Source organism: Jaculus jaculus, chromosome 3 (assembly GCF_020740685.1).
Source record: "Jaculus jaculus isolate mJacJac1 chromosome 3, mJacJac1.mat.Y.cur, whole genome shotgun sequence".
Taxonomy (NCBI): Eukaryota; Metazoa; Chordata; class Mammalia; order Rodentia; family Dipodidae; genus Jaculus; species Jaculus jaculus.
The window spans coordinates 61,132,338-61,151,384 of record NC_059104.1 but is presented as its reverse complement, the minus strand read 5'-3'; positions in this window follow the sequence as shown (position 1 = coordinate 61,151,384).

Sequence of the window (19,047 nt, the reverse complement as noted above, 5' to 3'; positions counted from 1 at the left end):
AAGCCTAAGGACCCAGGTTCAATTCCCTAGTACCCACATAAACCAGATGCACAAGGTGGCATATGCATCTGGAGTTCATTTGCGGTAGCTGGAGGCCCAGATAAGCCCACTTTCTCTTTATCAGCGTGCCACCAACTAATAATTAAGCATCCAAACACATGAGCCTGGGCTTGAGCCTGTAGGGTTCATTCATGTTACATTTAAACCAACATATTCGGACCCTAATCCCCAGACTCATGGTCATCTCATAATGCAAAATGCATTCAGCTCAACTTTAAAAGTCCCTATAGTCATTTTTATAATTTTTTTATTGGCAACTTCTATAATTGTAGACCCATACTCTTTAGTAATCCCAATCCTAAAGTGTCATCTGAGTTTCAAGGCACTCTCTTAACTGTGAGCCTTGTAACATCAAAACACAAGTTACAAACTTCTTACATATGACACAAGGGTAGGAATGGAGGCATAGTAAGGAAAGAATGGACAAAACCAAAAACAAACTCAGCAGGGCAAACACCTAAGCATTCAAACACATGAGCCCATAAGGGACATTTTATAGTCTAACCGACACAGTATCCAAGCTTTGAGTAAATTGGGATGCAGGGCTCAAAGAAGAGGAGATCAAGCTGTCGTATTTCTTGCTAATCACAGCCTGTGTGGAATATGATATGTAGGCTGATTATATTACACCTCTGAATTATCCACCAGTCTTGGCACAGTTATATAAATGCTGTCTCTCTCCAGTAAGTATCTGACTCTGAAACTTCTTGCTTGGAGGAGTGGAAAATCTGTTATCTACAAGTAGACTGAGCTCAGAAAGAGAAGAGGAAGGATATAATCAATTCATATATAGTTTCTGCAAAAATCACAAATCAGATAAACTTTATCTATGGAAATCTTGGGGAGCAGGGCTCAGAAGAAGGGAGTAATCCTTAATGGAGATACTACCACATGGAAACCTGAGGAAAAGGTATGAGCCCCCTTTCACCCAGCCCGAGCATTTTGTTTCCAGGTGAACTAGAGTAGAAGATGAAACTCTGCAAAGACAAAATAGAAGAAAAACAAGTAGATGAGAGATACAGATGAAGTGCTGGTAGGATTCGAAGTACTAATTGTCTCTTCTACCTGTGGATTTTCACATTTTGCTATATTCCATGGAAATGGTAATAAAATCATTGAGCTCTGGTTTCAACATTGTGACATTTGATGGCATTATTTTCAATGCACATTTTTTTCTTTGAATTGTACCTTCATTAGAACCATAGTATCCTATGCTGGAGAGAGTCTGGGCCAAGTTTCCCCATCCAGCAGTACCTGAAGCAAATGCATTTAAGAATGAGGAGGACTGTGATTCAGGAAGGAGTAGACACAGGAGTGTGGTGAGCAAGGAATCTCAATAGCCTTATAAAAGTCAGGGCTCCCCTTCTCAGGCAAAAAGGGAGGGGCAAGCCCTTTGTCCATAAGCTGCAATCCACCATGAGTTTGGCTCTGTCCCCACGGGAGGTTGTGTACCAATCAGTTTTTATTATACCCAGCCTCCCTATCAACAGCGAAGCTGAAAAACCTGAGCCCGCCATGGTCAAAGGACAGATACTGTGGATTGAGTTTACAGGAAACTAGAGCCTGCACACACAGAGTTGCCATGGGAGGAACTGGAATAAGAAATGGGTGAGGCTCAGAGAACCTGACTCTATTAAATCCTAGAGAAGTTACATGCTCATCTCCTTAAAATATATAACAGCTTCCTGATTGAAGTGCCCCTAGGTACCCAACTCACAGATTCCCCTACTCCAGAGGGTGTATGCCTGGAGACAGCCAGATCTTCCTGTCTCCCACCCTCCTCCCAGTTCCCTGGTGGGGCTGACTGGACCCTGCAAGCTTGCTGCCTAAGTAGGCCCTTTGCTCTGCCTTCGTGATTGAATGGCCCCTGGATCCCCAACTCCTGGAGCCTCTGCTCCAGTGTGTGCCCCAGTGAGTAGACCAGAGCTCCTGATTGGTTCCCCACTTCCCAGTTCCTTGGTCACAGTTCCCCTGCTGCTGCCCTGGGACATCCTGGTTCCTGCATGTGGACTTTGAATGCAAGCTTTTTGCTCTGGTTTCCAGACTGGCCCCTGGGTACCCAAATCCCTACTCCCCTGAGCCAGAGGGTACACAGGCCACTTTAGAAGCTGGCCTCTTGACCCTGGCTCTCAAGCTTCCCAGCTCCTTGTTCCCCAACCCATGATCCTCTGTGTGCTGAAGAGTATGTGCAAGTGGAGTGAGTAAGCCAGAGCTCACAGGTCCCAGCCTCCCAGTTCTCCAGGTCCCTTGATGTACTTGCAATCTCCACAATCTGTGCATCTGCAGCTATGACCTCATCATCCACCAATCTGGTTCACATTTATATATATATATATTTTTTTTTTTGTTTTTTGAGGTAGGGTCTCACTCTGGCCCAGGCTGACCTGGAATTCACTATGTAGTCTCAGGGTGGCCTCGAACTCAAGGCGATCCTCCTACCTCTGCCTCCCTAGTGCTGAGATTAAAGGCGTGTGCCACCATGCCCCGCTGGTTCACATTTAAAACAGAACACTCACTGAAGATCCTTACAAGGACAAATACTCGCTTCCCCCTCAATAGAGTAAAATGTTTCCCCAAGGTGGGTAGACCATAATGCAAAGAAAACAATGAAAGACAGAAAACTGAGGGATCTCTACCAAGGATGCCTAATCCAACAATGGAAGCCTCCAATGATTTCATAGAGACAGCAACAGAAATTCAGTCCCAAAATGGAAACACAACAACCAATGTGACCTTAATCAAAAGAATTGCTGAGCTGGAAGCAAACCGTCAAAAAACCAACAATCACATCAATGAAATTGAGCAGAATTGTCTCCTAGAGCACTCAGCTTTTGATACTAGGCTTAACTTAATTGAAGAAAATGTTAGAAGCCTCAAAAGAGATAGAAATGAATTGAAGGTGAGTCAACAAATGGAAGATCTCAACCAGTTGAATAAGCTTACTGAAGACTTGATCAAATTCAAGAATGAATTCTAGGAAGCATCAAGAAAATTAGAACATTTACTGAAATTGTACCTCAAAAAAGTGATGGACATGATTCAAAATAACACAAAAGAAAACAAAAATGAAATAGAGCTTTTAAAAACCTCTCTAGAACCCCTTATGAAAAGAGTCACTCATGTGGAAGACAAAATCTCTGAGCTGGAAAACAAGACAAAATAAATTGATCAGGAATCTGAAAACTTTGCTAAGTGAAAAAAAATCATGCTAACAGAATATGAGGGAACTATGGGATACCCTAAAATGACCAAAAGACATAAAGAGAGAGAGAGAAGGGGCACACCAAGGCCTCCAGCCAATGCAAACAAACTCCAGATGCACATGTTACCTTGTGCATCTGGTTGGTGTGGGTTCTAGGGAATTAAACCTGGGTCCTTTGGCTTTGCATACAAGTGCCTTAAGAGCTAAGCCATCTTTCCAGCCCTATCTCATTGTTTCACATGATGAAATTAAACCATTTACATTGTCATATATCTCAGTTTCTTTCAACTAATAATATATTTTGGAACTTTGTGCTTCATGCACTTCTACATTTATGTAATCAGGATTCCACTTACAGCATTTATTTATTTCTGTTTTTCAATATCACTTATAATGCTGGATTGACAGACTGTATGTATATTTGCATGCTTGCTCAAAAAAAAAAAGTTGTAGCATAACATGGAATTTCTGGCTTCCTCAAGATTCAGAATTTGTATCAAAGACGTAAGCCCTGCTCCTGGTAATGGATCAGAGATGTTATTTTCCATATGAAAACCATTGTCTTTCTTTCACTGGTAGTCTGCTCTTCAGAGAACTGAAGTTTTGTTTTGATTATTTCCTCCAAGAAAGTAAAATTGGGGCTGGAGAGATGGCTTGGCACTTCAGGCACTTGCCAGCAAAGCCAAAGACCCAAGTTCGATTCCCCAGTACACATGTAAAGCCAGATGCACAAGGTGGTGCATGTGTCTGGAGTTCCTTTGCAGTGGCTAGAGTCCCTGGTGTGCCCCTTCTCTCTCTCAAATAAATAAATGAACATTTTTTTAAAAAAAGAAAAAGTAAAATCATGGATCTGAGCTCCTTCTATGTTCACTACCACCTTGCCACTTACCTGTAGGCTCTTCTGATGCCTGCTTGGGCTTGAGGTAATTCCCATACATTGGTTATAGTTTCAGTGCTTCAGATCACCTGCTGTACTGTAAGTACTGAATATCACTGTTACTATTCACATCCACTTCCATTTGTTGCCTGGATTTCTAGGTCCTGTTTTAACTGGCAGGTAGATTCTGTATAGCATGAATTTCCTGAAAGCATAGACAGAATTACATAAGATTGCTTTTTGTAGCCTCAGGGCCTTTACCACATAGCAGCTTGATACATGGTATGATGTATTTGTGCATCAGAAGGTTATCAATGATAGTCAAAGTAAGATCAAAAATAATAACAAATTTAGGAATGCAAATGATATACTGAAATTAGAAAAAAAGAATTTATTATTGGAAGAGAAAAGGGGTTAAAGGGGAGAACAGAAATAGATTCTGAGTGTCATTTAAGTGCTTATATCCATATATTAATATTTATATCCATATATTAGAATCAGGGGAAAGGGAGTGCTTGTGTTAGGAGGAGAGAGCATGGTTGTGGTTGGTATGAAAGGCTCCAACTCTTGGTTCTGGGAGAGAGACTCGAGAAGCAATTATTGTTCTCTATGTCAGAATTCTATATTACAACGTCTCAGAATCCATAAGACAAGAAGAAGAAGAATCAATACCTCAGTGTTAAGCCAGGCATGGTGCACTTTTTTTTTTTTTTTCGAGGTAGGTTTCTCACTCTAGCCCAGGCTCACCTGGAATTCACTATGGAGTCTCACAGTGGCCTAGAACTCATGGCAATCCTCCTACCTCTGCCTCCTGAGTGCTGGGATTAAAAATGTGTGCATCGCTGGGCATGGTGGCGCATGCCTTTAATCCCTTGAGTGAGACCCTACCTCAGAAAACAGAAAGAATGAATGAAAGAAAGAAAGAAAGAAAGAAAGAAAGAAAGAAAGAAAGAAAGAAAGAAAGAAACAAAACAAAACAAAACAAAAACAAACTTCAGTGTTGTGGGCATGGTGGTGCATGCCTTCAATCCCAACATTTGGGAGGGAGAGGTACGAGGATCTCCATGAGTTTGAGGCTACTCTGAAACTAATTTCAAGTCATTCTGGGTTTCAAAAAAACCAAAGTGGGGGTAAACCCTCTGTGTTGAACTGGTTTAGTGTACACCTGTAATTGTAGCACTCAGGAGACAGAGGGAGGAAAAATTTGAGTTTGAGCCTAGCTTGATCTATAAGGTGAAATTTTGTCCCAATAAACAATAGCAGATGGTATTAAAAATCACAGCATACTTAGCAGGGGCCACAAACACATGTGCATACATGTGTGCACATGCAGCATACACATGGAAACACACCTCTTGAAGCAACAGGAGGGTTTTATCACCATTTTACCAAAACTCCAGAGAAAGGAAATCCTTAAAAATATCTACTTAAAAAAGACTGGAAAATTAAAAACAACAGATTTTTGATTATTGATAATGTGATATACAGAATGTTATTGTGACTGCCTGCACCTGGCAAATTGCTTCTATTTCTTTATAGAATGTAAAAATATTTATGAGGACTTTTATGCATTCATTTCCAATTTCAGTTCTCAAAACCTATTTTCTTTCTATAAAATCTCAAAGTTCACTGATGGGCTGGGGAGTAGTTCAGTGGTCCACTACTGGCCTAGACTACATGAAGCCCCAGGTTCCATGCTGAAGTACAGAAAATCAATAAGGCTTATGCCTGACAAGTCTCAGGAAGCTCCTGAAACTTAAAAGATACACAAAAAGTTAAATAAAATCAAAATTAAACAAATAAAAATAAGCTGGGTGTGGTGGTGCACACCTTAAATCCTAGCACTCAGGAGGCAGAGGTAGGAGGAGTGCTGTGAATTCGAGGCCACCCTGAGACTCCATAGTGAATTCCAGGTCAGCCTGGGCTAGAGTGAGACCCTACCTCAAAAATAAATAAATAAATAAATAAAAATAAAATATTCACAAGACCTTTTCCAAGGTCATATCATGCATAAGGACTGCTAGGGAGAAAAGGCTCTCCTACCAGCTGAGCTGCCTGCAAGGTAGGGAGTGAGCACCAGAGAAGCAGCTTCCATGAGTCTGGGCTCTTCAGTGATGTAGCTGCCTTCTGAGTAATCCATGCTCATGTAAGGAACCCAGAAAACTCACTTGGTTACCAAGTTGGACTTTGGTGTAATCATTATTTTGGTCTGTTGTCAGGTGCCTTATTTGGGATGAATAGATGCTTGTTCATGTCTCCCCAATGAAAGTAAGTATAACACTTCCACTCAATTAAACCCTTCCTGATTTCTCTTCTTGCAACCATCAAGAAAAATTTCCTCCTCTTTTAAAGGGCTCATGTGGTAAGGTTAGATAAATCTAATCTTTCTTCCTGTTAATTGTTTAGCTCCTGCCTCCATCTGTTATCTTTAGCATACTGCTTACCATATGCAGAATTTTAGCAAGTGACAGTGACAGGGAGAAGTGTGGGTGTCTTATTTAGTAGGGATGTCTACAGGACCAGAAGTCATTGAATAAAGTAAACTTGGGTGTTTTATCTCAAAAAGAGGTAGCAAATGCAAATGATGAAAGGCTATCAAAGAGGATGGGTTCGCCTTCTTTGCATAGCCACTTACAGGGTGGAAGTCACAGGCAGGACCAGTCCCGTCCAGTTCTTTGTGTTTTTTAAGAAAAGTCTCGTAAATATTGATTCTTGAACCTCCCCTAGATGTGTGGATCTAGAACCTCTGATAGTCTGGCAGATGGGCATCACCCTTCCTTCCACCCCTACTACTGCCATCTCTGTGATCATTGCTATGTGCTTGTGAATTTCTCTTACAGGGGATTCAAATCACACTGAGGCACAGCTGAAGCATTTAAAGTAGTTTTATGTGAAATATATAGATAAAAGAAGATGAAGTTGATTGATATGAAATAGTACATGCACATAAGATGAAGGAGTTGATGTAGCCCCTAAAATGGGAGACTATAGACATATAGTACAACATGAATGAACCTCTCAGACACTGATAAGTTAAACCACTCAAAATAGGATAGTTATTATATTATGCAAAACAGTTAAGGTTATAGATAGGAAAGTAGAAATGGCACTTGCCAGGGAGAGTGGGAAGAGGGATCTAGGAAGCTAATATTTAATAGAAATTGTCAACTTGGTGAGATGAAGATTCTGAAGAAGGATGGTGCTGGTGTTTATACATATATATTATATATACATAATGTACATATATTATATTCATGGTGTACCTTGTGTGAATGTCTGATATCACATTAGCACACTACACTTAAATATGCTTAAGATGTTAAATCTTATAGTAAATATATTTTACCACAACTAGAAATTTGTTGAGGGAGAGTGTATGGAGAAAAAAGTATGAGGGCCCTGTCATGTGTTCTTTCCCTGGGGATTCCTGTCATCTCATACAGGTAACATTTTTCTGGAAAAAAAAAACCCCACAATTTCCAAATCACGTTAAAGATTTTAATAACTCAAGATAGGTATAATGGCAGATATCTATAAATCAAGCAAGTGGGGAAGCTTAAAGCAGGAGGATTGCAAGTAGTTCCAGTGACATAGTAAACTTAAAGCCAGCCTGAGATGCATAGTAAGACTCTGTCTCAAACAAAACATAATACAAACAACAACAACAACCAGGAGGTCCTTGCATGGACAGTGTGTGGGCATGCATGGCAGTCTGGAGTGAGTAGACAAGACCCCTGTATCTGGGCTCCTCCTACCTTCCCAGTCTTGGTTGCTTGCACTGGTCTGTGTCTTGGAGGTCACAGCTTGAAGTAAGCCAGATCCATGTTCCCTTGTTCCTCCTAGACCCCTGGTCCTGGTAGGTCCCATTGTGTCTTGCTCTGGGAGGCCTGGCCCCTGTGTGTGCTACGGAATCAGGACTTTTGCTCTGGTATCCACACTGGCCACTAGGTACTAACATCCTGTTCACCTGAGTCAGAGGGTGAGTGGGCCAAAGAACAAAAACTTACTTCTTCCTCAATAAAATAAACAGTCTTCCTAAAATGGGTAAACAACAACACAAAAAAGCCAATACAAGTCAGAAAACTAAGAGATCTCCACCAAGGATACCTAGTCATACTATAGTAGCCTCCAATGAAATCATAGAGAAATCAACAAAAATTCATTCCCAAAATGAAAACACAACAACCACCTCCCTGTTTAAAAAACCCCTGCTGAACTTGAAGCAAGTTATCAAAGAACCAATAATCGTATCAATAAAATTGAACAGAATCATCTCATATAGCATTCAGCCTTTGACAGTAGGCTTAACTTGATTGAAGAAATCATTATAACCCGCCAAAGAGCTATGAATAAATTGGAGTGAAGTCAAGAAATGGAAGAGCACAACTGGTTGATTAAGCTTATTGAAGACTTGATCAAATGCAAGAAAGAACTATAGGAAGCATCAGGAAAATTAGAACTCAAACTGATATCATACCTCAAAAAAAGAGATGGATACAATACAAAATAACACAACAGAAAACAAAAATCAAATAGAAATTATGAAAACCTCTCTAGAACAACTCACCAAAACAGAGTTACTCATGTGGAAGACAGAACCTCTGACCTGGAAGATTGGACAGAAAAACTTGATCAGGAGGCCAAAAACTTTGCTAAGTTCAAAAAATAAAGTGAACAGAATACAAGAGAACTTTGGGATACCCTAAAATGGCCACATATCTGTATCATGGATATATCAGAAGGAGAGAAAATCCAGACCAGAGGCATAGAGAACATAGTCAACACAATTATTGAAGAAAACTTTCCTAATCTTGCAAAAGAGAGGCCCATCCAGATACAAGAAGACCACGGAACACCAAACAGGCAGGAGCAAAGAAGAAACTCTTCAAGACACATCATAGTTAAAACTCTTAACAATGAAAAAGCAGCAAGAGAGAAGCAATTCACAACTTACAAAGGCAATCCCATTATAATAACATCAGATTTCCAATGAAAACCCTGAAAACCAGAAGGGCATGAAATGGAACACTTCAAAGTCTAAAAAACTGGCTGTCAACCCAAGTTACTTTACCCAGAAAAACTATCCCTCATAATAGATGGTGAAAGAAAAACTTTCCATGAAAAAAGTCAACTCCATGATTTTATGAACACAAAGCCAAAACTACAGAGAATAATTGAGAGAATATTCCACACATAATAGTCAAACAACCAGTCTCAAGGGCCAACAAGAAGATCACAATAACCGAAATAAACCAGGCTCAAAACAGTACATAACACAAGAGAGCACCAAACCCCATAAAACACCTTATCATGGCAGAGATTAATTCAAACCTCACAGTAACAAACTGAAATATTATTATAATGGTTTTAACACACCCATCACAGGACACAGGTTATCAGGATGGATCAAAAACCTGGGTCCATATATCTGCTGTCTTCAAGAAACCCACATCACCACTAAAGATAGAGACACCTCCTCAGGGTAAAAGGTTGGAAAATGATTTTCAAGTACATGGAAATAAAAAACAAGCAGGTGTTGCTATATTAATATTTGATAAAATAGACTTCAAACCAAAAGTAATCAAAAAGGACAAAGAAGGCCACTTCTTACTCATCAAGTGAATTATCCAACATGACCATCACAATCATAAATATATATGCGCCAAACATGGGGCCACCACGGTTTATAAAACAAAACCTAGTGGACTTCCAGTTAAGATGGCGGCGTAGGTACCACACCAAAGCAGCCTGGGGGGAAAAAAAGACCAAAAAAAAAAAAAAAAAACTCAGCAGAATACACACTTTTACTAAAAAGTGAGGTGTATAGGAAACTGAAGCAGCAGTGGAGAAGTAGGAGAGTTCCAGAGCTTCCAGAGCCCACACAGGCCGTGAAAGCAGCCCCGGCAGCTCTGCCAGCTGCGGCGGCAGCGGCGCACCAGAAAGCCGCCAGGCTCAGCTCCAGCCTCAGGAAAAGCCAGGTGTGGGAGGTTCCCCTCACACTGGTGCTCTCCGCAACTCAGGAAACATGAAGGGAGAGCGGCGCTGAGCAACGGAGGAGGAGACCATGAGGTAGAAGAATGTGTGGAACAGTGAGAGAACCAGAGCAGCTGCGGCTCCCTCCCCTCCCCCACTGCCTGAGCCCAGCTCCAGCGACCAGAGCAGCGGTCCCAGGACCCGGCCACGCCAACTTGAGCCAACAGCAGGACACAACCAGGAACAGAGTCCGGGAGCAACATCAGCGGCTCCGGCACCAGTAACAGCGACCCCAGCAGCAGCACACCCAGGAGTGGCAGCAGCGGCAGACCCAGCAGCAGCAGACCCAGGAGCAGCAACAACAGCCCACCCAGCAGCAGCAGCTTCAGCAGCAGCAGTGGCTGCAGAAGTGGAAGCTACAGCAGCAGCAGCAGAGGCTGCAGCAGTGGGCCCAGCAGCAGCAGCTTCAGCTGCTGACAGACCCACCAGAGGCAGCTTTCACAGCAGCAGTTCTAGCAGCAGGGGTGCTGATCTGCAGGGCCACAGTTGCCAGGCTTGGTTTGCCCCACAGGAAAAGCCAGTGCCCAGCTCCAGAAATCAGAACAGCAGCCCAACGACCCAGGCAGCAACTTGACTGAGAACAAACTCACCCAAGGTAACTGGGTTTGCACCAGGGAAGGGTCTCACTTGGTCACAAGCTGATTTGGATCACTCAACAGACCAGAAATCTTAACCTCTATGTTGATAGACGATCTGGTTGTTATAATAACTACTCTGGCATACATATTTGGGGCTATTTTTGACTGAATGGGTAGAGTATTTAGTTAACTTTTAGAATCTACCTGTATTTATTTATTTATTCCACTCAGCCTACTTGAATACCCACATAGCAGGGAAACTCAACCCCTAGGAGCACCTTTGTAGATACTCTCAGAGTCTTAAGAGCCACATCTAACACCTAAAGCTCCTACCCTAAAAATGTATAACATCAAATCAATTGATACAGCTAAGAATACCCAGCTAGCTAGAAAATCCAAGCATTAACTTAGCAAAAATATATGCATTATAACACAAGAAACGTGAAAAAGCAAGACGATATAAATCCACGTAAAAGTATTAATGCATCAGAAATGATCTCCAGTGAGAATGAGTTAGAGGAAATGCCTGAGAAAGATTTCAAAAGAATGATTGTAAATATTTTCAAGTAAGTCAGAGAACAAATCAAAGGAGTCAAAGAGGAACTTAAAGAGGAAATCAAAGGAATCAAAGAGACGCAGGACACCAATTTCATGAAATAAAGAAGGCAATACAAGACATAAATAAGGAAATAGAAATAATAAAGAAAAACCAATCAGAATTACTAGCAATGAAGAACACAGTTAATGAAATAAAAAACTCTGTAGAAAATCTCACCAGTAGAATGGATGAAGGAGAGGACAGAATATCTAAGCTAGAATACCAGGTGGCAGATCTAATACAGTCCAACAAAGAAAGACAAACTTATAGAAAAGTATGAGTGGGAATTTCAAGATATTCAGGGCACTATGAAAAGATCAAATATTAGAATTCAGGGCATAGTAGAAGGAGAAGAATTCGAATCCAAAGTCATAGTAGGTGTCTTCAACAAAATCATAGAAGAAAACTTCCCCCAAATTTGGTAAGGGGTGCCAATGCAGATACAGGAAGCCTTTAGAACCCCAGCCAGACAAAACCTGGAAAGAACCTCCCCTCTTCATAATGTAATCAACTTCCAAACACACACACCAAAGAAAAAATATTGAAAGCAGTTAGAGAGAAAAATCAACTTAGCTATAAAAGTAAGCCCATCAGGATTACAGCAGATTATTCAACACAACTTTCAAAGCCAGAAGGACTTGGAGTGATATAATCCAAGTTCTTAAAGATAATAACTGTCAACCAAGGTTACTTTATCCTGCAAAGTTATCCATTCAAATAGATGGAGAAATAAGGACATTCCATGACAAAAGCAGGTTAAAGGAGTATTTTAAGACAAAACCAGCTCTACAGAAAGTACTTGATAGAATCCTCCATGCTGAAGAAAAGGAAAAACACACATATAAGGAACCTAGAAAAAACAAGCAATACTCAAATACTAGTTAAGGGAGCACAGGTACAACCAGAACCACCAAAAAAAAAAAAAAAAAAAAAAGGCAAACATAAATACACACCTTTCAATAATATCTCTTAATATCAATGGCCTCAATGCCCCAATGAAAAGACATAGGTTTGCAGACTGGGTTAAAAAGCAGGATCCTACAATTTGTTGTCTCCAAGAAACTCACCTTTCTACAAAGGATAGACATTACCTTAGGGTGAAAGGTTGGAAGATGGTGTTTGAAGAAAATGGGCCTAGAAAACAATCAGGGGTTGCTATCCTAATATCTGATAAGGTAGACTTTAGTCCAATGTTAGTCAAGAAAGATAAGGAAGGTCACTTTATATTGATTAAGGGCACACTCCAACAGGAGGACATTACAATCCTAAACATATATGCACCTAACATGGGGGCTCCCAAATTCATCAAACAAGCACTATTAGAACTAAGGTCACAGATAACATCAAACACAGTGGTAGTGGGTGACTTTAACACCCCACTCTCATCAGTTGACAGGTCATCCCGGGAAAAAATAAACAGAGAGGCATCTGGACTAAATGAGCTCATAGAAGGAATGGACCTAACAGATATCTATCGGACATTTCATCCAAAGGCTGCAGAATATACATTCTTTTCAGTAGCACATGGAACATTCTGTAAAATAGACATATATTAGGACACAAAGCAAATGTTAACAAATTCAGGACAATTGAAATAATTCCTTGCATTCTCTGACCACAATGGAATTAAACTACAAATCAGTGGCAAGAAAGGGTATAGAGCATACACAAAATCATGGAAAATAAACAGTACACTACTAAATGATGAATGGGTCAATGAAGAAATCAAGAAGGAAATAAAAAAATTCATAAAGTCAAACGATAATGAGAACACAACATATCAAAATCTCTGGGATACAATGAAGGCAGTTCTAAGAGGTAAATTCATAGCCTTAACTGCCTATATTAAGAAATTAGAAAGGTCACAAGTAAACGACCCAATGCTTCACCTTAAAGCCTTGGAAAAAGAAGAACAAGGCAAACCAAAAATCAGTAGGTGGGAAAAAATAATAAAGATTAGGGCAGAAATTAATGAAATAGAAACAAAAAATAAATCCAAAGAATTAATGAAACAAAGAGTTGGTTCTTTGAAAGGATAAACAAGATTGATAAACCCTTAGCAAATCTGACCAAAAGAAAGAGAGAAGAGACACAAATTAATAAAATCAGAGACGAACCAGGTAACATCACAACAGATTCCAGAGAAATTCAAAAAATCATAGGGACATACTATAAAAGCATATACTCCACAAAGTATGAAAATCTGAAAGAAATGGATGATTTCCTTGATGTATATGACCTACCTAAATTAAATCAGAATGAGATTAATCACTTAAATAGACCTATAACAAACATGGATATCCGAACAGATATCAATAATCTCCCAACTAAAAACAGCCTAGGTCCAGATGGATTCACTGCTGAATTTTACCAGACCTTTAAGGAAGATCTAACACCATTGCTTCTTAAGCTTTTCCAGGAAATAGAAAAAGAAGGAATTCTACCAAACTCCCTCTATGAGGCCAGCATCACCCTGATACCAAAACCAGGCAAAGACAGAACAAAACAGAAAATTACAGACCAATCTCTTTCATGAACATAGATGCAAAAATTCTCAACAAAATATTGGCAAACAGAATACAAGAGTATATCAAAAAGATCATTCCCCCTGACCAAGTAGGCTTTATCCCAGAGATGCAGGCATGGTTCAACATAAGCAAATCTATAAATGTAATACGTTATATAAATCAGTTGAAGGACAAAAATCACATGATCATCTTATTGGACGCAGAGAAAGCATTTGACAAAATCCAACATCCCTTCATGATAAAAGTCCTACAGAGACTGGGATTAGAAGGAACATATCTCAATATAACAAAAGATATTTATGACAAGCCTACAGCCAACATATTACTAAATGGGGAAAAACTGGAAGCTTTTCCACTAAAATCAGGAACAAGACAAGGGTGCCCACTGTCCCCACTTTTATTTAATATAGTTCTGGAAGTCTTAGCCATAGCAATAAGGCAAGAGACACACATAAAAGGGATACTAATTGGAAAGGAAGAGATCAAGTTATCATTATTTGCAGATGACATAATTCTATACATAAAGGACCCTAAAAACTCTACTAGCAAACTGTTAGAGCTGATAAAAACCTACAGCCATGTAGCAGGATACAAAATAAATACACAGTAATCAGTAGCTTTCATATATGCTAACAACAAGCACACAGAGGATGAAATCAGAGAATCACTCCCATTCACAATTGCATCAAATAAATAAATAAAGTACCTTGGAATAAACCTAACCAAGGAAGTAAAGAATCTCTACAATGAGAACTTTAAAACACTCAAGCGAGAAATTGCAGAAGACACTAGAAAGTGGAAAAACATCCCTTGTTCCTGGATTAGAAGAAACAATATTGTGAAAATGGCAATCTTACCAAAAGCAATGTACACTTTTAATGCAATCCCTATCAAAATTCCAAAAGCATTCTTCATGGAAATAGAAAAACAATCTAAAAATTCACTTGGAATCACAAAAAAACCTCGAATATCTAAAATAATACTGAGCAACAAAAATAAGGCTGGTGGTATCACCATACCTGATTTTAACCTTTACTACAGAGCCATAGTAACAAAAACAGCATGGTACTGGCACAAAAACAGACATGTAGATCAATGGAACAGAATAGAGGATCCAGATGTAAGCCCAAGTAGCTATAGCCACCTGATATTCTATAAAAATGCCAAAAATATTCATTGGAGAAAAGACAGCCTCTTCAGAAAATGGTGTTGGGAAAACTGGATATATATCTGCAGAAGGATGAAAATAGATTCTTCTCTCTCACCATGCACAAGAATTAAGTCCAAATGGATTAAAGACCTTAACATCAGACCTGAAACTCTGAAACTGCTAGAGGAAAAAGTAGGGGAAACCCTTCAACATGTTGGTCTTGGCAAAGACTTTCTGAATACAACCCCAATTGCTCAGGCAATAAAACCACAGATTAATCAATGGGACCTCATGAAATTACAAAGATTTTGCTCTGCAAAGGACACAGTGAAAAAAGCAAAGAGGCAACCTACAGAATGGGAAAAAAATCTTCGCCAGCTATATATCTGATAGAGGATTAATATCTAGGATATACAAAGAACTCAAAAAGTTAAATAATAAGGAATCAAACAAGCCAATCAAAAAATGGGCTATGGAGCTAAATAGAGCATTCTCAAAGGAGGAAATACGAATGGCATATAAGCATCTAAAAAAATGTTCTACGTCACTAGCCATCAGGGAAATGCAGATTCAAAGTACATTGAGATACCATCTCACTCCTGTCAGATTGGCCACCATCATGAAAACAAATGACCATAAATGTTGGCAGGGATGTGGAAAAATAGGAACCCTTCTACATTGCTGGTGGGAATGCAATCTGGTTCAGCCATTGTGGAAATCAGCGTGGAGGTTCCTAAAACAGCTGAAGATTGATCTACCATATGACCCAGCTATAGCACTCCTAGGCATATATCCAAAGGACTCATCTCATTTCCTTAGAAATACATGCTCATCCATGTTTATTGCTGCTCAATTTATAATAGCTGCGAAATGGAACCAGCCTAAATGCCCCTCAACTGATGAGTGGATAATGAAGATGTGGCACATTTATGCAATGGAGTTCTTCTCAGTGGTAATGAAAAATGAAGTTATGAAATTTGCAGAAAAATGGATGGATCTGGAAAGGATTATACTAAGTGAGGTAACCCAGGCCCAGAAAGCCAAGCGCCACATGTTCTCTCTCATATGTGGATACTAGCTACAGATGTAGCTTCTGCGTGAGAATGAAAATACTTAGTAGCAGACGCCAGTAAGTTAAAAAGTAGACATAAAGGGAAGAGAACGGAAGGGAGGAGGGTACTTAATAGGTTGATATTATATATATGTAAGTACAATGATTATGATGGTGAGGTAATATGATGGAGAATGGAATTTCAAAGGGGAAAGTGTGAGGGGTTGGGAGGGAGGGAATTACCATGGGATTTTTTTTTTATAATCATGGTAAATTCAAATAAAAATTTAAAAAATTTAAAAAAAAACAAAATGTACTCGACAATAAAAGAGAGATAAACACCAACCCTATCATAGTAGGAGACTTCAATACTCCACTACCATCAATAGACACATCATCCAAGCAGAAAATCAACAGGGAAATAACAGAGCTCAACAATATCATAGATCATCTAAGCCTAACAGAAATCTAGAGAACATTCCACCCCAACTCTAAAGAATACACATTCTTCTCAGAAACCCACAGAACCCTCTCCAAAATTGCCCATATATTAGGCCCTAAAGCATGCCTTCATAAAGACTGGAACATTGAAGTAACTTCCTGCATAATGTCAGACCACAGTGCTTTAAAGCTAGAAATTAACAAGAGACACATCAAGAACTCCACTAACTGCTGGAGACTAAACAACACACTTTCAAACAATGATTGGTTCATGAAAGAAATCAAAAAAGAAATTGTAAATTTCCTAGATTTGAATGACAATGGAAACACAACCTACCAAAACTATGGGACTCAATGTAGGCAGCCATAAGGGGAAAATTAATAGCCCTATATCCCTTCATTACAAAGACAGATAGATTATAGTTCAATAACCTGACTGTCCACCTAAACACACTGGAAAACAAGAAGAATCCAACCCAAAGAGCTCCAGATGGAAAGAAATAATCAAGATTAGGACAGAAATTAATAAAAAGAAGAAAACATTTTTTAATTAAATAAAGAAAACAATTTAAAAATTGATGCAAAGAAGAGCTGGTTCTTTGAAAAAAATAAACAAGATTCCCAAACCCCTGGCCAAACTGAGCAAGCAAAAAAAAAAAAAAAAAGTCCCAAACTAACAAAATCAGAAATGAAAAAGGAGACATCACTACAGACATCAATGAAATTGGAAGAATCATCAGGGCATACTTCCAAAACCTCTACTCGAAAAGTTAAATAACCTGGAAGAAATGGATGAATTCCTAGACATATACCACCTACCAAAACTAAACCCAGAGAAGATTAATCTCCTATACAAACCTATCACATCTATAGAGATTGAAAAGGTAACCAAAAACCTACCCAAAATGAAAAGTCCAGGACAGAATGGCTTCTCAGCTGAATTCTATCAAATCTTCATAGAAGAACTGAAACCACCTTCATAGAAGAACTGAAACCAATTTTTCTCAAACTGTTACACATAACCAGAGACCAGGGAATATTCCCTGACTCCTTTTATGAAGCTAGCATCAACCCAATGCCAAAACCAGACAGAGATGCAACAAGGAAAGAAAATTATAGGCCTATATTCATAATAAACTTAGATGTGAAAGACCTATATAATGAAAACATAAAAACACTTAAGAAAGAAATAGAGGAGGATCTGAGAATATGTAAAGACCTCCAATGCTCATGGATAGGTAAAATTAATATTATGAAAATGGCAATTCCACCAAAGCAATATACAGATTTAATGCAATACCAATAAAAATACCAGCATCATTTTTCACAGAGATTGAAAATTTATTCTCAAAATTCATATGGAATGGCAGAAGGCCTCATATATCCAAACATATCCTCAGCAAAATAAATACCTCTGATGGTATCACCATACCTGATCTAAAGCTATATTCCAAAGCCACAATGACAAAAACAGCATGTTACTGTAATAAAAACAGAAACATAGACCAATGGAACAGAATTGAAGACCCAGACTTTATGGCAAGCAACTATAGCTTCTTAAACTTTGACCAAGGTGTCAATAATATAGACTGAAGAAAAGACATCATCTTCAACAAATTGTGTTGGACAAATTGGATGACCATATGTAGAAAAATGAAACCAGACCCACCCATTTCACCATATACAAAAATCAAGTCCACATGGATTAAAGACATCAATATAAGACCAGAAACTCTTCAATTAATGGAAGAAAAAATAGGAAGCACTTTCCATGGCATAGGACTGGGAAAAGACTTCCTGAACATAACTCCAGTAGCCAAGGAAACTAAACAAGCACCCAACCAATGAGATTTCATGAAGCTGAAAAGCTTTTGCACAGACAAACATACCCTAAGCAGAGCCAATAGATTACCCACTGAATGGGGAAAAAAAATATCTTTGCCAGCTGTACTACTGACTAGAATCTACAAAGAATTCAAAAAACAAAACAATAAAAAAAATCCAACCTACTCCAAATTGGAGCAGAGAACTAAATAGGGAGTTCTTTTTTTTTAATAGTTATATTATTTATTTATTTATTTGAGAGTGACAGACAGAGAAAGAATGAGGTAGATAGAGAGAGAGAATGGGCATGCCAGGGCTTCTAGCCACTGCAAAGGAACTCCAGATGTGTGTGCCCCCTTGTGCATCTGGCAACCTTGGGTCCTGGGGAATCGAGCCTTGAACCGGGGTCCTCAGGCCTCACAGACAAGTGCTTAACCACTAAGCCATCTCTCCAGCCCTAAATAGGGAGTTCTTAAAAGAAAAATTACAAATGGTTAACACACACTTAAGAAAATCTTCAACATACCTAGCCATTAAGGAAATGCAAATTAAAACAACTATGAGATTCCACCTTACCCCAGTAAGGATATAAAACATTAAAAAATCAAATGAAACAAATGTTGGTGAGGCTGAGAAGAATTAGGAACACTCATTCAATGTTGGTGGGAATGTAACCTGGTACAATCACTGTGGAAATCAATTTGG